Raw genomic sequence first — 23,764 nt, forward strand, 5'->3', positions numbered from 1 at the left:
GGTGTTTCTACCAGATGGAGACTGGGTTACTAACCACGGGGTCTCCATGTAGGGTGGGGCATCCTGGTGCCTGCTGCTCAGCTCCCTGGGGTTCTGGCCATCCCTCATCTACAGCACCCTGGGGTCTGTCTGTGAGACGTGGTGACTGTGATGGGGGTGGAGAGTGGGGCGAGACATCATGGTACCATGGGCCTGATCCGTGACTGAAGGTTGGTAGAAAGGCTCCTGCAGGGAATATGCAATGGTAAAATGAAGAAAAAGGCCACCAACCAGCCTCCACTTGCCTTTGTCTTCCAAATTCTAGGGACAGGGATGCTGGGGATGACAGACAGCTTCCTACTGTTCTCCTCAGATCCTAAGAAACAGCTCTTGAGACTATCTTTTGATCTTTTAATTGTGAGTTTTCGAAGTGTATTTGACTCGTTGACTGTCCATATTGATAAAATTAAACAAGTAATTGTCAAGTCTCCATTTTGCTTTGTACTATAAAGAGGAATGACATAGAAAAAGATCAGTGGAGGAGAAAGGTGATGAGAAAGAGGCAGAGAAGAAGTAAAAGAGGGGCAAAAGGTGAAAACAGAAAGAAAAGAAGGGAGACTAAGAACAGAAAGGAAAGAAGGAAAGCAAAAAGGCAGAAAGACAGATTTAAGTAACCCTGTCAAGAGGAGATATGGAATCTGAAAGTTCCATAATTCATTGCCCTGTTAAGCAAACCCACAAATCACGCAACTTTTACTTTATTTTGATTGCAAAGTCAAAACAAACAAAACAAATTCAGTTCAGAGTTTAATACCATAACGATCATGCCGCATGTCGTACGGAACCAAAAAGGACCTGTGGCAGAATACAGAAGTTTAGTCCACTGTTGGAGGAGATTTGCTTGACGACTGCAACTTTGGGTGGCAGAAGAGGACTAAGACTTCAGCGTTGAGTAAAAGAAAACAGCCTGAACCCTGCAGACTGGTAGCCAGTCCTCTGGTGGGAAAGCACTCCACAAATAGCAGGCCACTAAGGCTGCCAGGAAAAGCATCCCCTCTTCCTACGGGTTGACAAAACCTCATGGGAACAGACCTGGAACCACTGCACTTCGAGAGATTCTTCATTACTGCAAATCCACCGAGTTTCTGATACAGAAGCTGCCTTTCCAAAGGTTGGTGAGAGAGATCTCCCAGGATTTCAAAACTGATGTGAGGTGCAGCCATTGATGCGCTTCAGGAGGCTAGTGAAGCATTTCTGATGGATTATTTGAGGAACCTAATCTGGGTGCCATCCACACTGAGAGTCACCATCATGCCCAAAACATCTTGTTGGCTCACCTGATTCAGGAAGAAAAATGTAAGACAATGCATTTGGGGAGAAATTATTCCACCTTCGGTTATAGGGCAGGTGGCCCATGCCCACCAGGAACAACTTAAGCAAAGACTCCTGAAATCATTGCCAACTGTATTCTGAAGATGCCGGGCCCAAAGAGCCTGGGAAGTTCCTTGGTGACTGAGGCACACTAGAAACCAATTTCTCTGGCTGAAGAGGGCTGCTGAGAAGCTCCAGTGGATTATTGCCCTGCTGAACGTTGGACTGAATTTGCCACATCTGCTTTTCCAAGAAAAGCTGGAAATTCTTATGTTTATGTGAGACCTCTATGAAAGAGACAATTGGTTTTCACCCAAATCTATCAGCTCCCCTTTACTTCCCAGTCTCCCCTGCAATCAGTTTGGGGTCATGTGACCAGTTCTGTCCAATGGTCTATGAGCAACAGTGAATGAGATATAAATCAGTGGGCAGAGTCTCCCTTTATAAGTCACTCTTTTTGTCCCTCTGTCTCTCCTGAACTGAGCTGGTTGTAGCTCAGATTCCAATTACCCTTGATCAGTTCTTTCTAGGATGTACCAGCTGCTTTTCTATGGGAGGTAGAAAAATTTTTTTCTTCTGAAATTCCAATGGGCCATTAGTACATGTGACAAAGATGGGGAAGTTCTGCCTTAATATCCTTTCTTCCCCTCATCTGTGCTTCTGTGGTATGAGAGTTCCAGCAGCCACACGAACGTTCAAAATAAAGGCTAATTTTCAAGCTTTCCTTGCTGCTGTGAGTGGCTATGTGACTAAGCTTTGGTCAGTTGCATGGGAGTGGAAGGAGTGTGTGCTCTACTGCAGGCATGCCCTGGCTTGCCCTGTTTTCCTTCTCCCCACTGGTTGGAAGCAGGCACTGTGAAGAACCACATTGGACCACAAGGGTGAGTAGGGGGCTTTAGTATCTACTAATCCTGTGGTACTGCGTTGGCATTTCTGGGCTTCTTTTCCTCAGACTAAGAAAAAATAAACTTCTGGTTTGTATAAGCCGCTCTTATTTTGTTACACCAGTCACACTTGTATCCTAGATCATACCTGGGCATTTAACTCCTATGTCTACAGCTATAACTCCTATCCAGATTCTTGGGAAGTGGGGTTAAAAAGTTTGGGGAAGTGGTATGACATAGCCATGAAGTGTATGGCATTTGAAGTCAGACAGAATGGACACTGAATCTTGTTTGGCCATGGCCGTATCTTCATGGCCATCATAATTAATATTTCTGAGCTTAGTTTCCTTTTTTTCAAAATTAAGTAACAGTAATCAAGGGGTTTCATCATCCAGGCGTTGTCATAAGGGTTAAATGAGCCAATGTATATGAAGTGCCTGGCACATAATAAACATTCAATAAATGGTGGTTGTTGCTAGGGTTTAAGAGTCTCTCACGCTACAGAAGTAGGAAGGTAGGAAGGGACGGGAATGGCTTCTGCTGCCTGCCTTACTTTTGCAACCCTGGAGACTTGTGAACACTGTGAGCAGGCCATGGGATTCTGGGGAGACAAGAAGTAGCCACTCTGTCCTGTGACTCCCTAATCACATTCAGTTGTTCGCTGCCCTGGCTTTCAGTAGATCAGGGATCGAGAATAGCACCCCCTGGTCGACAGACATCTGGATTTACCTGTGCTGGGCTCCTTCACTGAACTTAGTCTTGACCTCATTCTCTTGGAATGGCTTAGAGGCTCTTTCTCCTGCCTTGGGCTGAAGATGTTGATCAAGCAAGAAGCTCCCTCTGAGGAAAGACAGGTTATAACTCCCTCAAGCCCTAGTCGACGCTAATAAGCCTTTGAGTTCAGCCCAAGTGCCAGAGCCTACTGGAAATTTCCAAATCCAGCTGTGCACACGGATGGGATGCCAAGCCGTTCCAAAGGCATGAGCAGTGTGCAGCTCCAGGGCCTGGTGGGTTTATACCAAGACTTAGGATCCCATTCCAAGGAGAAAGCAGCTGGGGAAAAGGGGCATGAATGCTTGTTGTGAAAAGAGCCACTTCTCTTCAAGGTTTCACTCCAGACCAGTGAAATGTCCACCTGGCTGGTGTACCACTTGTCCTCCAGGGTGGCTGACCCAACTCCAGGAGGGTGCAGGCTGGCCGAGGTCTTCTCCACGTGGGCAGTCAGCAGCCACCGTGACAAGGTGACCCGACATGATCTGGAAGGATCTTGCATTTTGTAAGCTTTCCGTTGTCAACCACACTGCCTAATGCTGGCTGACAGAGATTTACACTTTCTCTTTGTGATATTGGCTTAGGAAAGTATTAGAGAGCATTAGGGAGAAAAAAATGGTGAAGGAAAAAGTCACTTGAACAGCTTTTTGTGCACAATAGCAGAGGTGAACCAACTCATGTCAGGTCTACTTTGCCTTTTGAGCAATCAGTTAAGGTAAGGCAATGAAATAGGGAAATAACTTGGGCCGAATGTCCATTGGACCCAGCTCAACTCCTCAGTCCAGACCCGCTGCATTTCCAACCCCGCCCTGACCCCAAACACATACCTTTCCCTCGTCTCCCTGGGTAGGGATATTCCCAGCCTCTATGCAAAACCTCATACACATTTCTGCCTTAGTGAATTGAAACTCAGAATATTGATTCACATATAAACACTGTCAGCCACAATGGACAGATTCTGTTAGGCTAAAAGTGAACATCAGGAACATTTGGGGCTAAACAGACTCAGACAAGCTGGTCTTGGGACTCAACTTCTACACACAATGCTGTTTCAATGGGGAGGGAAATTCATTCTGGTTCTAACACAAACCGGGAAGTGAACCTATGGAACACAGTCACTGACGTTTTTGAGACTGTGTACAAAAAAACAGACAACCACATAAGATGGCATAGGGAAAGACAGAGTGCATGGTATGTACAGAAAGCTCAAACTGGGGAGAGGTTACCAATATAGGGGATAATCAAAGGTTTCCTTTTAAGTTTATTTCCATCCCAGTTCTTCCTCTACTATATAATTAAGGAAGAACTCAGCAGAGGGAGGGTAGGTATAAGAAGCAGCCCAGAGTGGAGGACTTTCTCTAGCCTGTTCCTTCAGTAGCCAAGCTGATGTGTGCCATTCCCAGGCTCAGCCATGCCCCATAAAACCAGAGGCAAGAACCGCTTTCATTAGGAAAAAGAAAAGCAAGTGTTCTGGCTTATGCAACCACCTGGCACCCCGTCTGCACAAGGGTGTTTCATTTCATGTGGCTGTTCAGTATGCAAGGGATGAAAGTCTAGATTTAAGTAAATAGTGACATTTATTGTGTTTTTCATTAACAACCAGCCATGTCTCAAGTCCAGCTCTCTCCAAAGAAAAGCACAAGGAAAATAAAATCTTCAGAAGAAAGAACTCGATGGAAACTGTGGACATGGAGTTCCATGGTCAGTTTCTGTTTTGGAAAAGCACAGAGCACATTTGGGTTCACCGAATTTGGCTGTCAATGGCATCTCCCAAATGGCTATTTCTTCTGTGGTCTCTGTCGCAAATAGACAAACACATCCATGCTTGCCTTGCTTCTCAGTGGGCTTTTGGTTACTGGCAAGGCTTGCTGAAATTTCAAGGTGAGCTCTTTAGGCACAGGTTTGCTATAAATGAAAGTTCAGATCTGCAAAGGTTGTTCTTACCAAGCCCTCAGCCAGCACAGGGCAACTTTCCCTGAAGTAAGCTGGGGGTGTGAGGAAAGGTTTGCTGTGAGCATCACACTAGCCCCAGAGGAGGTGGGAGGTAGTCTCTGCTAAGGCAGGCCTTACTCTCACCTACAGGAGGAGCGCTTGGACTGCATGGAGCACTCAGAATGCCTCATCCCGATCATTTCCAGTGGACCCTCCCAGTCCTCCTGTTTTCTCTATGTAAGATGTGCCCTTGAGAGCACCTGCTGCCTATAGAGTTATGAGCAGGAGGAAGGCAGGTTGGCTCACACTGGGTTGATCAGAAAAGCTCAGCAAATCCTTCCATTTAAACTCCTCTAGTATGTTCCCTTTCTGGAGTAAATGAAGGAATTGGATTGAATGCATGTGCTTTGCTGATAGGTTTCACATGCACCAACATATACATCCAAGGGTGTACCCCAGGATTGAGCCTGGCCCTGGCAGCAAGGGATTGAAAATGCCTACTTTACCAAAAGGAGGAGAAATGAGATCCCAGTGGCTGAGAGATCCCAAATAAAGTCAAGAGGCTTTCCTGGAGGTTTCTCTTATGCAGGCTCCAGCTAGACACCCCAAATGGCCACAGTATGCCATGTTCTTACCAAAAGTAGCCCCCAAAAACCTAGGTCCCTACCTGAGATTCTGTAAAAGATTCACTCACTAAGTTTTATCTTTCAGAAACTTAATTCCTCCAGAGTGTTCCTATACCAGACAAGTCCTAAAACCCAGAGGCAACAGCCTCTTGAAGATCAACAATCAGATGCAAACCCCTTCTCCATACTTTCGACACTGCCTTTCAATATGAACAAGTTAGGGTGCTCACTGCCTAGACACCCCTGAAGATGGAGAAAGAGATTAAGGGAGAGGAAGGGGTAGTGACAAACAGGATAAGATTGAACAAAGGTCTATGAATACTGAAACTTTATATAATTTTATATATATATATATATATATATATATATATATATATTTGGATGCTGGGGTGTTGGAAGGGCTGGAAGAAGGTAAATGACATGGTGGAACTGTAGCCTGTAGCATCATTTGGGATTTGCTCTATAGCAGCTTGTTGAACTGTGCCTTGAAGATCTTCACCTTTCTCTGTATACCTTGTATTGCATAATAGGGTAGGGACTGAGACTGTGGGACTGTAACACATACAACTTTTGAAATTACCTATATAACTGCTTGTTGAGCTGTACATTGAGAGTTGACACCTTTCTGTATCTATGTTATATTTTACAATAATGAAAATAGCTGAAGTTGTGGAACTGTGACCCATGACATTCTTTGAAATTTGCTAACTACTTGTGAAATCATACTTTGAAAGTTATCACTATTATATATTTATGTTGAAGTTCACAATAGAAAAAGGGGTGTGCCGTTCAATGTGCTCTTTTGAAAAGGTACCTTCTGAGGTTGAAATAATTAATAATTAAGATTTGATTACTATGATTTTGTTGGTTGAGTTATCTGCTGTGAACAACGTAAGAAAGCAGAGCTAAAGAAAGACCATTGCCTTGAACTTTGGCGCTCTGAATGGAGGCACCAGCCGCTGGGGGGCTCTTAAATGTCCATTAGCTTTTCAGTAAATGGGCCCAATAATGAAATCCAAGTTTCCCTATTAACAAATGTTCTCCCCAGTCCCCTGGACATCCTTGCACAAATAGGGAGGTGGCTCCCCTAGAAACGCAAGAGAGAAGTGGTAAGGAGTGGTACCCATCTTGTTGTACTGTTTCCATAGCTGTCTAAAACTCTGGGAGGAAATTTCAAAGCCAACTGCCGTGTGGAGTAGTAGAATGGTCATAAGACATAGAATTAGAGTATTAGAGTGAAATGCTTTTGAATGCCACGCTTCCATTCATAAATGGTGTTCACCTTCTCTGTCTCTCCTTTTCCTCATCTGTAAAGTGAAGGTAATAATGTGGAACTAAAAAAATGTTATGGGACATAAAATAGATTTTGTAATGTATCTAGACCACTGGATATCAAGAGCCAGTGCTCAATACATTTTAGTTCTGTCCTCTATTCTCCTTCCAACCCTCCCACCAACTATTGGCCCCTGGGTGCCCATTTATAGATCCTCTCTAACAACCAAACAAATACTCAAGGGCATCTTTTGCTGGAAAACTACTGTGTGATGACATATGGGAATTTTTAAAAACTCAACTCAGCCCCTAATCTTTTTTATTTTTTTTAATTAATAACTTTTACTGATACATAAATAACATTCTTAAGTAACTGGCTCCTTTTCCTTTCTTTTTTTTTTTTTTAATTTACTTTCTATAAGGGAAGCTGTATGTTTACAGAAAAATCATGCCGAAAATACAGAATTCCCATGTACACCTCCCCCATAAACACAGAGAAAGTTTTCCTTATTAACTCTTTACATTAGTGTTGTACCTTTGTTACAATTGATGAAACAATAATATTATAATTGTACTAGTAACTCTAGTCCATAGTTTACATTAGGTTTCACTGTTCGTGTTGTTTGGGCCTATGGATGTTTTTAAATTTAATTTTTCTAGTTATATATATATATATATATATATATGTGCAACCTAAAATTTCCCCCTTTTAACCACATTCAAATATATAATTTAGTGGTGTTAATTACAGTCAAAAGTTGTGCTACCATTACCAACATCCCTTACCAAAACTCTTCCATCACCCACTCTGTATGAATTAAGCATCATCTCCCTACCCACTATATCCCTACCCTGGTCAGTGCTAACCTGGATTCTCAGTTTCTGACTCTATGAATTTCCTCCTTCTAATTATTTCATATCAGTGAGATCATACAATATTTGTCCTTTTGTGTTTGGCTTATTTCACTCAAAATGTCTTCAAGGTTCATCCATTTCATTGCCTGTATCAGAACTTCATTCTTTTTATGGCTGAATAATATTCTATTGCATGTATATATCTCATTTTGCTTATCCATTCATGGGTTGATGATACTTGGGTTGCTTTCATCTTTTGGCAATTGTGAGTAGTGCTGCAGTGAACACTGGTATGTGAATATCAACTGCTTGCTTCAATTGTTTTGGGTATACACCTAGAAGTGGGATTGCCAAATCATATGGTAATTCTATACTTAACTTTCTGAGCAACTGCCAAACCATTTTTCACAGTGGCTGTGCCATTTTACAATCCCACCAAAAATGAACGAATGCTCCTATTTCTCCACATCTTCAATATTTGTTGTTTTCTGTTGTTTTTTTTTTAATAGTAGACATTATAGTAGGTGTAAGATGCTATCTCATTGTGGTTTTGAGTTACATTTCCCTAATGGCTAATGATGTTGAGCACCTTTTCATGTGCTTATTGGACATTTGGATATCTCCTTTGGAGAAATGTCTGTTCAAGAGTTTTGCCCACTTTTTAATTGGGTTGTCTTTTTGTTGTTGAGTTGTAGGATTTCGTTGTTTATTCTGGATATCAAATTCTTATTGGACATGTGGTTTCTAAATACATTCTCCCATTCTGTATGTTGTCTTTTTACTTTTATAATGAAGACCTTTGATGCACAAAAATTTTTAATTTTGATCAAGTCCCATTCATCTGTTTTTTCTTTGGTTGCTCACCTTTTGGTGTAAAGCTAAGAAGCCATTCCCTAACACAAGGTCCAGAAGATGCTTCACTATGTTTTCTTCTAGGAGTTTTATAGTTTGGGTTCTTATATTTAGGTCTCTGATTCACTTTGTATTAAATTTTCTATATGGTATGAAGCAGGGGTAAACCATCATTCTTTGCATGTAGTTATACAGATTTCTCAGCACCATTTGTTGAGGAGACTATTCTCTCCCCATTGAGTGGACTTGGCATCTAACCAAAAATCAGTTGGCCAGAGATTCCATTGGTCTATTTAACTGTTCTTGGGCCAGTACCATGCTGTTTTGGTTAGTGTAGCTAATCAAATAGGGAAGTATGAGTCCTCCAACTTCATTTTTTTTACAAGAAGGTTTTGGCTATTTAGGGCCCCTCTTCTGTATAAATTGGATTATTAGCTTTTCTGTTTTGGCAAAGAAGACTGGTAGAATTTTGATTGTGATTGCATCAAATCTGTAAATCACTTTGGGGAGAACTGACATCCTTACAATATTTAGTGTTCCGATTCATTAACAAGAAATTTCCTTCCATTTATTTAGGTCTTCTAAATAAATGTTTTGTAGTTTTCTAAGTACAAGTCCTTAATATCCCTGGTTAAATTTAAAAGATATTCATTCTTTTAGTTGCTATTGTAAATGGATTTTTTTTCTTAATTTCCTCTTCAGTTTGTTCATTATTAATGTACAGAAATACTACTAATTTTGGCATGTTGATCTTGTACCCCACCACTTTGCTGAATTCATTTATTAGTCCTAGTAGCACTGTGTATTTTTCAGAATTTTCTATATATAGTATCATGTCATCTACAAACAGGGAACATTTTACTTCATTTTGAATTTGGATGTTTTCATTTCTTTTTATTGCCTAATTACTCTGGTTAGAACTTCCAATACAATGTTGGAAAACAGTGGTGACAATGAGCATCCTTGTCATGTTCCTGATCTTAGAGGGAAAGCTTTCAGTCTTTCACCATTGAGTATAATGTTAGCTGTGGGTTTTTCATATATGCCTTTTATCATGTATAGGAAGTTTCCTTCTATTCCAAGTTTTCTAAGTGTTTTTAATCAATAAAGGGTTCTGGATATTGCTAAATCTCTTTTCAGTGTCAACAGAGATGATCACTTGGTTGCTGCCCTTTGTTCTATTAATGTGGTGTGGTACATTAATTAATTTTCATATGTAGAACCATCCTTACATATATATGGTAAACTCCGCTTGATCATAGTGTATAATTCTTTAATATGCTGTTGTATTGGGTTTGGTAGTATTTTGTGGGAATTTTAGCATCTATATTCATAGGGGATAATAGTGTGTAATTTCATTTTCTTATGATATTTTTATCTGGATTTGGTATTAGGGTGATGATGGCCTCATAGAATGAATTGGGAAGTGTTCCCTCCTCAACAATTTTTTGGAATCATTTGAGCAGGACTGGTGTTAATTCTTCTTGGAATGTTTTATAAAATTCTTAAGTAAAGACATCTGATCTTGGGCTTTTTTTTTTGTTGGGAAGTTTTTGATTACTGATTCAATCTCTTCACTTGTCATTGGGTATTGAGTTCTTCTATTTCTTCTTAGGTCAAAGTAGGTAGTTTGTATATTTCTAAGAACTTGTCCATTTCATCTAGGTTATCTAATTTGTTGGCATACTGTTGTTCATAGTGTCTTCTTATAATCCTTTTTGTTTCTGTTGGGTCAGTAATAATGTCCCTCCTTTCATTTCTGATTTCAATTATTTGTGTCCTCTCTCTTTTTTTCTTTATCAAGCTAGCCAAAGGTTTGTTGATTTTTTGGAACTTTTTAAAGAGCCGTCTTTTGGTGTTATTGATCCTCACCATTTTTTTTTTTAATTCTCTATTTCATTTATATCTGCTCTAATCTTCATTATTTCCTTCCTTCTTCTCACTTTGGGTTTAATTTGCTCTTCTTTTTCTAGATTCTCCAGTTGTGAGGTTAGGTTTCTGACTTAAGACCTTTCTTTTTCAAAGTTTTGGTAAGTTGTGTTTTCATTTTCATTTACCTCAAGATATTTCCTAGTTTCTCTTCTGATTTCTTCTTTGACCCATTGGTTATTTAAGACTATGTTGCTTAATTTCCACATATTTGTGAATTTTCTAGTTCTCCCTCTATTATTGAATTCTAACTTCATTCCATTGTGGTTGGAAAAGATATGTTATATGGTATCAATATTTTTTAATTTATTGAGACTTATTTTGTGACCTAATGTATGATCTAACCTGGAGAATGACCCATGTGCACAAGAGAAGAATGTGTATTCTGCTGCTTTGCGTGAAGCATTTTATATATGTCTGTTAGGTCTAGTTGTTTTCTACTATCATTCATGTCTTTTATTGTCTTATTGATCTTTTAACTAGATGTCCTAGTCATTATTGAAAGTGGTATAATAAAGTCTCCAATTATTAATGTAGAATTGTCTATTTCTCCCTTTGAATCTTTCAAAAATTTCTGCATATGTTTGGGGGCTTTGCATGTATATTTATAATTGCTATGTCTCCTTGTTGAATTGACCTCTATATCAATATATAGTAACCTTCTTTGTCCCTCTTAAAAGTTTGACTTAAAGTCTATTTTGTCTGTTATTAGTATAGCTATCCCAACTCTGTATTTGTTACTATTTGCATGGTATATTTTATTTTCATCCTTTCACCTTCAACCTATTTGTGTCTTTGAATTTAAAGTGAGTGTCTTATACATAGCATATAGTTGGGTCATGCTATTTTAACCATTCTACCAATTTATGCCTTTTGACTGAAGTGTTTAATCCATTTACATTAAAAATAACTACTGATAATGCAGGACTTTCTTCTGAAATTCTGCTATTTGGTGTTTGTAGATCTTACAACTTTTTATTACTCAATTCTTCCATTAATACGTCTTTAATATTTATTTGATTTTTTGTATTGTACCATTTTGAGTCTCTTCTCATTTCTTTCTGTATATGTTTTTCATATGTGTTCTTTGTGTTTACCATGGTGCATAAATTTAGCACACTAAATCTACAACAAGCACATTTGATTTGATACCAACATAACTTCAATAGCATGCACATACACTGTTCCTATACCTCCTGTATCCCTACTTTTTTGTTGTACTTATTGCAGATTATATCTTTATGCATTGTATATCCAAAACTATATATTTATCATTACTTTAGATGTATTTGCATTTTAAAACCAGTAAGAAGTAAAAATTAGAGTCACATAAAATAAATACACTACAATAGTACCGGCATTATAACTACCCATGTGTTTGCCTGTACTGGAGGTCTTTATTTCTTTATGCGGCTTTTATCAATGCTATCTAGTGTCTTGTCTTTTCAGTCTGAAGAACTCGCTTTAGTATATCTTATAAGGTGGGTCTAGTGGTGATGATCCCAATGAGCTTTTGCTTATCTAGGAATATGTTTATCTCTCCCTCATTTTTTGAAAAACAGTCTCAGTGGGTACAAAATTGTTGGTTGGCAATTGTTTTCTTTCATCACTTTAAATATTTCATCCCATTGCCTTTTGCCCCCATAGTTTCAGATGAGAAATCAGATTTTGAAACCCTCTAGAGAATTTTTCATTTCAGTTATTGTTGTCTTCAATTCTAGTATTTCTGTTTGATTTCTTTTTTAATTTTCTGCCTCTTGATTGAGATACTCATATTGTTCATTCATCATTTTCCACTATCCTTTAGTTCTTATTCCATGTTTCCTTTATCTATTTTAGTATACTGAGGATCATTTTTCAAGTCTTTATCTGGTCTCTACAAAGTCTTGTCTTCTTCATTAATGGTTTCTGGATTTTCAACTTGTTCCTTTGGATGGGCCATTATTTCCTGTTTCTTTGTCTTGCAATAGTTTGTTGCACTGTGCATTTTAATATTTTAATGTTTAACTCTAGGATTTATTTTTAGATACTGCTTTTTTACACTTAGTAATATAGCATAAGCATTTCTCTAGGATGTTAATATATTGTTACATATTAGAGGATCCAAATAAAGGGGTGGGTGGGCCTAGAAGAGATATAATGCCTCTTCATGGTTGGAATAGCAGAGACTGTCATGGAAAGCTGAAGATAAATCTATGGACAGGTCCAGAGTCCCAGCTATAATCATGGGAGCTGAAGAGAAAAGGCAATTTGATCCCTCTGGCTATTTAGAGCATAGACTCAAGGAGAACGGAGGTAGAGGCAGTAAACATTAACCCAGCAGGCTTGGGTTGATCAAATCCTTCAAACAGGAGCCCATCTTCAAGACTGGCCCTTGGCTGGCACCTGGGAGATAATCTCTGTCCTTTGGAATATTTTTCCTGGTAAGAGTGTTTCTTATGACTGAAGCCTTGTGCCATGCTGTACCAGTATGACCAGGTAGGTTTACCCTAACAATGTGATTTATGGTGAATACCTTTTTGGCTCTGGTTTCAGGGAAGAGGAGCTAAAGTGGCAGAGGTCAACCATGCAGGAGCTGCATGTCTATGTGACTGACTCCCAATAAAACCCTGGACACCAAGGTGTAGGTGAGCTTCCCTGGTTGGCAACACTTTGTACATACTGTCACATAGAGTTGCTGGTAGAATGAAGTGTGGCTCCGTGTGACCCACTAGGAGGAGACACCTGGAAACTTGCATTTGTTTCCTCCTGGACTTCACCCTAGGTACCTTTTCCCTTTGCTGGTTTCAACCTACATGCTTTTGCTGTAATAACCATAACCATGAATATAATAGTTTTTCTGAGTCCTGTGAAACCTTGTAGTGAATCATCAAGCTTGAGAGTGGTCTTGGGGTCCCTCAACACAGGGTGGAGGCAAGGAGACCAGCTAGGATACTAATAACTGTCAGTGAATCCTTTTTGCCTTTCCCCCAGGGAAGAAGCTCTTAAGAAGCTTGGTAACTCTAAGATGCCAAGCAAAAGCACCAAGATTTCTTATTTCTCTGTTGGCATGAATCAATAGGTCTTCACTGGTCTATGGATGTAGTCGTAATTTAGAAGGGCTCTGGAACATAGAACAGCCTGTGCCACTCAGAACCATCTGTGATGTCTGCCTCCCCAACAGGACAATTATTCACCTCATGGTTATCCCACATTGGTGGACACAGCCACTGGCTTTGTGTCAGATAGTGTAGGACACTTGGGAGAACATGAAGAAAGAGATTCTTAAACTTCTACTTGAGTGGAGATTTGAGAACATTTGCTCATTCTAGGCCTGTTATTTAGTACATTTTCTGACCCAGAGTATCAACATCAACAATGGGGATATATCAATGAATTGTGCCAATAGATGTTTGGGATAAAGTTCAATGGGTGTTTGTGGATCAGGCAAGCCTTCTGCAAAGTGAATGTTCTGTGGCAAGGTTTGGGGACAAGGGCATGATGTGTTCTACACAGCCGGGAAGTTTTGAAGATCTTCAGGGGTTTATAAATGAGAGAGTAAACTTTTTCTCTAAGGAGTTTGTATATGTTGTGGAGACAGAAGACAGGAGTTGAAGCAATTTGGAGACATCTGTTTCCCAGGGCCTTTGACTCTTGGATTATGATTTTTGCCTACCTGAAAGGCAAGGGAGTAGGACCAGAATATTCTCCAGGTACTCACTACTTACCATGTGCTAAGATATCAGGCAGATCTTGAATCAAATCCCAGATCCTCTCTTTACCAGGAGTATGGCCTTGGCCAAGTTACTTAGTATCTTTGAACCTCTGATTCTTCTCACACTAAATGTGGATTATATTACCTGGCCAATGAGAAATTGCCTATGGTTGGGAATAGCTGATAAATCTTTGGAGATAATATCTAAGATTAAGTTGTGCTTATGCCCAGCTATGCAGTAATCTTCTTATGTTATTTCAAACTTTTCATAAATTTCACTACACAAAAAAGCCTTAAAAGTAGTCTGAGTATAGGGAGACTTTGGGGTGGTTTCCACAGTGGGGTGAAGGAAGCTAACAAGAGAAAACCTAATGCCATGGTTTAGAGCTGGATGCTGCGTGGACTTCCCAGGGGACCAAGAGCTCCCCCAAAATCTTCTGGTATTTTAGGAGGAATACCCCATGGAGATTGCCTTATTCAGGCACCAAGATAAAAAGCCACCTCAGAAGTTTGAAAAGCTCAAGACATTTGGATAGACAATGAATGCTAGGGCCTATTTGAATGGAGTATTTTTTTTTTCCTGAGTGCCCCTGGTCAAAACAATAAAATCACTTGCAAATGCTTTTTCCATCATCTGCCCGGAAAGATGCTCCCAACTCTGAAGGGCACTGAGGCTTCTGAGGCCAGAAGGTAGTCTGGATCAGGGCCTTGGAGGCCCCTTGGGGATTCTAATAGCTGAAGTAAGGAGATCATCTTTTTGGTGCACAGAGGAAGGGCAGATCTTCACCTGCTTATTTATGAATAGTTAGTTGAGAGGTCTTAAAAGCAGTGACTGAATAGTCCATTAGCAGAGTCTGCAGGCTGCAGAAGCCCTTACATGCCCAAGCCATTGAATTCTATTTCTGGATTTGCTTTCAACTCTAAGCAAAAATTTCAAACCCAGTATCTCATGTCCTGCCCCCTGAGTTGCCCATGTCAGGTTCCAGCAAAGTGTTTCTGATAGAAATGTCAGGGAAACAGGGGAAAGCATTCACAGGCAAAAGGTAAGGGTTATTCAAGGTTTTAGAACAAGGGAAAGAGGCATTTCAAAGAACTTCCAGAGTTGATATGGAGGCAGAACAGTGTTTCAGTAGCCCCAATTTTAGATGCCTTGTCTTTGAAGGCTCAGTAAGTTATGAGTTACTTAAAATGCTGCCCAAAAGAAGAAAAGTATGCATTCATGTTAAGATATCAGAGAACTCTTCATGGATGCTTGTCTAAAACTTCACTGGTACATATTTGAGACATAGATGTCAGGAATATTTTTAAATTTTCTTGGACTCGTACTCATCACTAACATAAATTCTGTGAAAGTACCATATTTTACTCCAACCCCATATTCTTCTGTTCCAGGAAAAAAATTTTAAAAAATAATATAAACCAGGAAGCAGCTTCCACTGGGGCCTCTGGCAGGGAAATAAAAGAGAAAGGAGCTGAGAAATATATTCCCTCACTCAGGGTGGGGTGGAATAAGAATTCCTTAATAAAATGTATATACTACTTAAATTCTGTCTGGATGCAAAGAATGATATAAACAAGCCATGGCTTACAGTTTCAAAATTCAGTAAATTGTATTTATGGTTGTACATTTGTCAAGATAAGTAGCTAGTGGCAATCCAATAAGCAGATAAGGGTAATAAAATGCACTGACGTAGGGCAGAAGTCAGAGTTAGTAATGGGGATAACCTTTCACATCTGCAGTCCTAAAAAACCACATCAAATGTCTTAGAACAGGGATAATGGCCAGGGTGAGGGCAGAGGGCTGGGTAAAGTGTGGGGAAGATGGACCATTTTTGTTTGTAGCCCTTCAGTAATGATAGAGCACTTACTATTTTCTAGTTTTATACTCACTGAAATGATATGAGAAGAAATACGTAGCAAGATAGAGAAAAGAGAAGTGTTTCTCCCAGCAAGAGATTTTAGTAAGGAAAACTAGGGCAAGACCCAGAATTCTTTGGGGGAAATACTGTACCTCGGCAGCAGAAAAAGCACTAAACACATTTTCAGACTTCAGACTAAAATAGAAGTCCTAGCAATTGTCAAGCTCCTAAATCTAACAGACTCCTTTAGATCTGCATCTGTTGTGTTGTGGCTGAATAGACGGGAATAGATACAGCTCCAAACCCTCTTTGTGAGGTGTCCTGTTCTCCAGATGGCCTCCTAATCTTCTCTGCCGGAGTTTTATGGATATAGTTGGATGGGTGAGACGAGTTGCTGTGAAAGCACCTCTCAATGGCCCAGTCATTTAGCCACTGGAAACATGAACGAGCAGTCTTGCTATAGGTAATGAAGAGCATTCCATCCTTTAAGTCTGATCTCTGGACTTATGTTGGGCTGGTGCATAAGGAACAAATATATTCATACCTTCATATCTGACCACAGCTTGAAATGTGCAATTTCATTGGGGGAAAGCACTGCTGTCTGTATGTGACATGAGGAAGCTGAATTCACACCAAGGCCAAGGCAGAGCTAACCCCAAGTCACTGCTTGAGTTGCTCATTATGCTGGCAGCTTGGAACTTCCGGTCCCATTGACGCAACACATACAGCTCACGTTAAAGGGGGAACGCGGCAGAGGGAACGTTTACAGAGACCACCCAAAACAACCAATGGAATCATCCAGTTTCTCAATAATTTTTTCATGGACTGAGTTCTTCTAGAAAATTCTAAAAATACCTGAAGTAGAGGTTTTTATTTAGGCAGATTTTGTTTAGTTTTTAGAGACAATCCAGGGCAAGTAAAAAGCACATTGTGTTAGTTGTTGAACCCACCTGAGTTCAAGTTCTTGCTCAGTCACTTTGATCTTGCACAAATGTTTAACTTCTTTGAGCTTCAGATTCTTCGTCTATAAATGAGATTAAATGATACTTTTAGTGTGCAGTTGTTGTAACTATTAGAAATCATGTGTGGTAAACAACCGGTGTATAGAACACACTCATTTAACATTAGCTATTACCAAACCCTACTGTCACCAGATTACAAAATTGATGTGAGATACAATTATTCTGAACCTAAAGCTTTCCTGAAATATTTAACTAAGGCCCAATGCTGGAATTTATTATAGTAATAGCTTATATGTAGCCCAGCGTTCACAAAGTGTTTTCACATCCATTATCTCCTTTAATTCTCACAACTACCAAAAAGTCTGGCTTTATGATCATCCTTACTTTAAAGATGAGAAAAGTGAGATGCAGAGAGGCTAAGTAAATTACTCATGGCCTCAAAGTCAGCCAAGTGGCAGATTCAGGTATCAACGATGCTAGTTGACTGCTTCATTCATTACTAGAACACATATTTATCACACTCCTATAGGCCCTGAGCTAGATGCTGAGAATACAGCAATAAGCAAAAAGGCCCAGCCTCAGTCTTAAAGGATTTTATTTTCCTGCAGGGAACGCAGGTATTAAACAACTCATTAAACTGATTGTGGAAAATGCCATCTAAGAGAGAATGCAGGAAACTTAGTGATCTAGTGTAGTCTTGGAGAGTCAGGGAAAGCAGCTCTTAGTGAGTTATCTTTGAGCTGAACTCTGAAGCATCTATAATGGAAATATGAATTACGCTAAATGCCATAACTTGACTAACTGAAGTAATCATATGCACGACTGAGAAGGGACAATAAACAAAATCCACTTAGGACTGAAATCAAGCACAGCAAATATTACTCTTTGGAATGATCAGTCCACTTGTGTGAAGTGTGCCTCAGATCAGGAAAAAGAAAACAAGGAAAGGGGCCAAATACCGCCACGGTAACAGAAACACGAAGAGCCTAGATGCTAGAGGGTTTCCAGTGAGCAAGAGCAGCCAGTATTCTGTAAGTAGCCTTCCATGGGGGTCAGCATTTGCTATTCATTTGTTGATTCTAGGTTTGAAGAAAAGCAGGATAATTGAAAATACTTCTATGTTCTGGGAAAATATTGAATGGAAGCACCCTTAGTGCTTCTTAAATATTGACCCACTACTTTTAACTTGTAATATAAGCATGCTCTGTCCATTTAAAGAATGGATTAGAAGGTTGGACAATATCTAAATTCAGTAATTTCAAAACTGTGGAAGATCAAAGACAGTTCTGTGCTTTAGCAATGAGAAAGAAGTCCTCCCATGATGAGGCAACTTTTGGTGGCTGAGGAAAAAATAAGAGAAAAAGCATGTCAGAAGGAGGAGGCAGAGAAGTGGAGACTATCCAGTAGATTACTGTAACCCTACTGCTTGTCTTAAGGAACACAGGCGAAATTGCAAGGAAAATAAGAATAAACTCAGCTACCTATACAACATAATGGCTCAAAGCAGGGATATGCTGTAGATTTAAGTCCCATTTCTACCACTGATTAGCTATAAGCCTTAGGCAAGTTTCTGACTCTCTCTAGAATCCATTCTCCTCATCTGTAAAATGGGAATATTACCAGACCCTACCTCATGGATTTGGGGAAGAATTAAATAACTTAATGTGCACAGTTTTTAGCACTGTGTCTAGTACATAATAACCACTTAATAAAGATTATCTCTATTATTATTACATTTTAAAAAGTGCGATGATTTATTTTGGCAAGAATAGACATATATTCCAGGCATGTGTTTATTATGACTGTCCACAAACATTACCACTCTCTGAGAACTTATAGACTCTGATCTACTAACAGGATCCCGCATTGCATTATCTAGCCAAGGGACCCACCTTACAGCAGAGGAGTTAGAGCAGTGGGTATATGACCGTGGAATGTTCTGCATCTATAACCACCCAGAAGCTACCAACCTGAAAGAGTGACAGAATGATCTGCGGAACACATACTTGAACTGCCAATTTAGATGTGACACCTTGTTCTAGGCTGCAAGAATGCTTCTTTTTTTTAAACTTCTAACTATAGTAACATTTATGACTCAAAGGTTCCCATTTTAACCACTTTCAAGTGTACAATACAGCAGTATTAATTACATTCACAATATTATGCTACCATCACTCATATCCATTATTCCCAATTTTTCATCTCAAACAGAAACTCTGCACCCATGAAGCAATACCTCCTACTTCCCCCCATTCCTGGTAACTTACAATCCACTATCTTTCCCTATGCAATTTGCTTCTTCTAAGTATTTCATATAAGCAAGATCATACATTCGTCTTTTTGTGACGTTGTCAAGGTTCATCCTTGTTGCGTATTTCAGAACTTCACCCCTATTTATGGTGTTCTGGTTTGCTAATGCTGCCTTTATGCAAAACACCAGAAATGGATTGGCTTTTATAAAGGGGGTTTATTTGGTTACAAAGTTGCAATCTGAAGGCCATAAAGTGTCCCAGGTAAGGCATCAACAATAGGGTACCTTCACTGGAGGATGGCCAATGGTGTCCAGAAAACTTCTGTTAGCTGGGAAGGCACGTGGCTGGTGTCCACTTGCTCCCAGGTTGCGTTTCAAAATGGCGTTCTCCAAAGTGTTGCTCTTGGGGCATTTTGCCCTCTCTCAGCTGCAGCTGCTCTTCAAAATGTCCCTCTCAGTTGCTCTGCATCTGGGCCTGTGTGGCTTTTTTAAAAGTACTCCAGTGATCCAATAAAGACCCAGGCTGAATGGGTGGGGCAACACCTCCAAGGAAATAATCCAATGAAAAGTCTCGCCCACAGTTGATTGAGTCACAGCTCCATGGAAACACTCAATCAAATATTTCAACCTAATCAACACTAATGTGTCTGCCTCCACAAGATTACATCAAAGATAATGGCATTTGGGAGGCCATAATACATCCAAACCAGCACATATGGCTAAATAATATTCCATTGTGTGTGAATGTACATTTTGTTTATCCATTCATGTGTTGATGGATATTTGGATTCTGAGCAGTTCCCCCAGTATAACAGTTTTGCTATACAGTTAATTTCTAATTGTTGGATGGTGAAAGTTTTAAGATAATGTTAGGGGAAAATAGAATTCCTTGGCAAGTTGTCCAACTGTGGACAGCACAAAGGCAAATGTTAGCCCAGTGATGGTTTCTAAAGCAGTAACCAGAGTTGAGGTCCTCGTCTCCGAGGTGCTCCAATTGGCCTTGGGTGTTCAGAAGACCCCGTGATGCGAAGACAGACTGATGTCTTCGCTCCCTCCGCAGCAGGGTGGGTGAAGCATCCTAAGAGCTGGCCAGCAAAGCAGCCCTCCTTGCCTGGTTTCCAAAGTTCCCCTGAGCTGTCATCTAGTCCCCTTTAGAAAACGTGAGCCACACCATGTGTATCCCAGTTGCTGCATTATCTGAGTATACTTTGCTATCTTCATAGAGGATGAAACACAATTTCACTAGTTACTCTCTGTATGAGCTCAGCCAAGTTACGTAAGCAATCTGAACTTGCAACACCTTGTCTCTAAAACCAGGGCTGAGGATCAGGTCTTGTTCAGGTGCAAGCAGGAATCAGGGAGCCCACTGGAGCTGGGCGATTGGGGCGATTAAAGTAAGGGTTTATTGACAAGGTTTGAGAGTTCAGGGAAAACTGACTGCAGTGGAGGGCCATTAGAGTCTTAGGCCTGCAGAGCTGGGGGAAGAAACCATTTATCAAAACTCGGAGAAGGTAACTTTACAGAGAGGGTCATATAGCAAGAGCTGCAGCCTGTGGTAAGAGGTTCACAGCCAACCCTTGGCATCTCCACTGGAAAGGACCAGAAGAGTCCATGAATTGCTTCTCTCCTGTTCTCTGATTTCCTATCAGTGTTAAATTATTGGCCAAACCCAAGTGGAAGCCCAAAGACAGGGAGCCTGTTGATGTGTTTCATACAGGTCAGCCTCCTGGGGGCACAGAATAAGGCCAGAGTGGGTCCGGATAGGTCTGGGGCAGGGGTGGGGATCTGGATTGGGGGAGAGTGAACCAAAGCTATCAGCTCGTATACAACCAAGAAGGGTTGGTGAGAGCATGGAATAAGAAAATTTGTAAAATACTTGCCAGGGCCTGGCACCCAACGGGAGGGCAGTAAACATCCATCCCCTCTGACCACACTTCATCCCCCTGCAGTTCTGCATCCATAATTCATGTTCCACACACAGAATAGATGCCATCATACACCTTTGCATATGTACATAATGCTCATTGTCTGCAGCAGGCTTTCTATTTTTGTTTTTTAGGATTTGGCTTAAGTGTTTATTCACATTCCTTAGTGGATTTCTTAGCCACCAAATTTCAGCCTGTCCTCCCCAAATTTCACCAGCCCATCAATTCTCTGCACTCCACATGATGAGATGCTTGGCATTAAATTAGTAGTTAATTTCTAATTTATATTGCCTCCTTAGAGGGATACTTGTGTCAGCATCAAATTTTGACAATTACCAAAAGGATTAAACATCTTTCTAGAAGAAAGAAGGGAAGATTTGGAGGCCATAGCATCGAAATGGATTTGAGTACCACTTATAAAACTTTCCAAGGAGCTCCAAAAGCTTAATCTTTGGAGGCTTAATCAAACAGTCTGGCATTTGATAGCAAGTAGGGCAATAAAAGCTCTGCTCTTTGGTCAACCAGTTTCATTAAATTAGTCTCAAAGACAACCAATAAAGGGTGCCAATCATCCCATTTAACTATGTGGCTCACCACCTATTAGTATGAGAGCATCTACTTTCAGAATTATAAATGGAGTCTCAACGATCTGAGCTCAACATACCCTATAACGTAAAAACTCCTGTGCCTAGTCATGTGATAATGGGACACATGATCAGAACTGCAGACAAAAGATTGAGGCTCTCTCTCTATGCTCTCTTCCAGCCCTTTCCCTTGTCCCCTGTGGTTCAGCACTACTAAAAATACTAAATGAAAGCATATGTTAAAATAAGAAATAAACACGCAAATAAGCATTGTTTTTTGTTTTTTGTTTTTTTTAAAAAGCTTGCATTTTGTGTGTGTGTGCATTTTTGTTGTGTCACTTTTCAGCACATTTTCTTTAAAAGAAAGAGAGATTTCTGGTGGGGCTAAGTACTGTAATTAGATTGGAAATTTAGGTCATCTCTACAATTGTGTTCAGATGTGATTGGAACACTTATTTTGGTCAAAAGCATATTTCAAAATGTGGGTAGAAAGGCAACATTCTGATCTCCCTTTTAGCTAAATCTCTGCACCTCACATGATGAGACACTTTGCAAGCTAAAGGAGAGCAAAGATGCTTTATCTTCTGGCACCCCAGGGGGTGTGTTAACTGGTTTGACTTTGTTCTGCTTAGTAGTAAATTCCAAACAGCAGAGTTTCATTAGCCTCATCTCTCCATCATTTAGTCCAGGGTCCTCAGTGCACTTTACCAACAACATTAGCGGGGAAGAGAGGAAGGAGGTGGAAGATGGGGGCACTGAGTGTCTGCTATCTTCTAGGTGTGCACACTTTATTAATAATATTACTCATCACTGTTTATTGATTGCTCAGTGGAACACAGGCCAGAAACTGTGCTAAGCCATTTAATCCTCATTAATACTTGCAACAATAAATAGCATTCTGTCCCCATTTTATAGATGATAAATCTAAGGTTTTGAAAGGAAGAATAACTTACCGGAAGTCACATAGCTAGCTGAGGTTTGTACACAGGTCATTGCAGCTCCACAATGGTGGCCCTTGACCACTATGTGCTTCCACGTGTTTTCCTATGTAATCTGCTCAGAAACTCCAATAAGGTAGATGTTACCACCTTTTATAGGTGAGAAACAGACTTGAAAGTTGAAGTAATATTTCCCAAATTTATACATCCAGAATTCCAGTAGAGGAAATAAGACTTGGACCCAGCTTTCTTTTACTTTCTTTTTATTTCTTTATTATAGACATTGTGGGTTTACAGAACAATCATGCATAAAATATAGATTCCCATACACCACCCCACCACCACCACCTTGCGTTGGTATGGAACATTTGTTACAATTGATGGTAGCACATTTTTATAATTGTACTATTAACTAAAGTCCATGCTTGAACTTACGGTTCACTGTTTGTGTTGTATAATTCCATGTTTTTTAATTCTGTTACCATATATACAGTCTAACATTTCCCCTTTTAATCATATTCAGATATATATTACAGTGCTGTTAATTGCATTCACAATGTTGTGCTACCATCATCACCATCCATTACCAAAACTTTACAATCAACCCAAATAGAAACTCAGCACCATTTAATCATTAACCTCCCATTCCCTACCCCACTCAGCTCCTGGTAACCTATATTCTAGATTCTGACTTTATGAGTTTGCTTATTCTAATTGTTTCAAATCAGTGGGATCATACAATATTTGTCCTTTTGTGTCAGGCTTATTTCACTCAATCTGATGTCTTCGAAGTTCATCCATGTTGTTGCATATATCAAGACTTCATTCCTTTTTACAGCTGAATAATATTCCATCACATATATATATATATATACCATATTTTATTTATCTTTTCATCAGTTGATGGACACTTGTGTTGCTTCCATCTTTTGGCACTTGTGAATAATGCCACTATGAACATTGGTGTGCAAATATCTGCCTGAGTCCCTGCTTTCAATTCTTTGGGGTATATACCTAGTAGTGGGATTGCTGGATCATATGGTAGTTCTATACTGAACTTTCTGAGGAACTGCTGAACTA

The sequence above is a fragment of the Choloepus didactylus genome, chromosome 10, assembly GCF_015220235.1.
Source record: "Choloepus didactylus isolate mChoDid1 chromosome 10, mChoDid1.pri, whole genome shotgun sequence".
Lineage (NCBI taxonomy): Eukaryota > Metazoa > Chordata > Mammalia > Pilosa > Megalonychidae > Choloepus > Choloepus didactylus.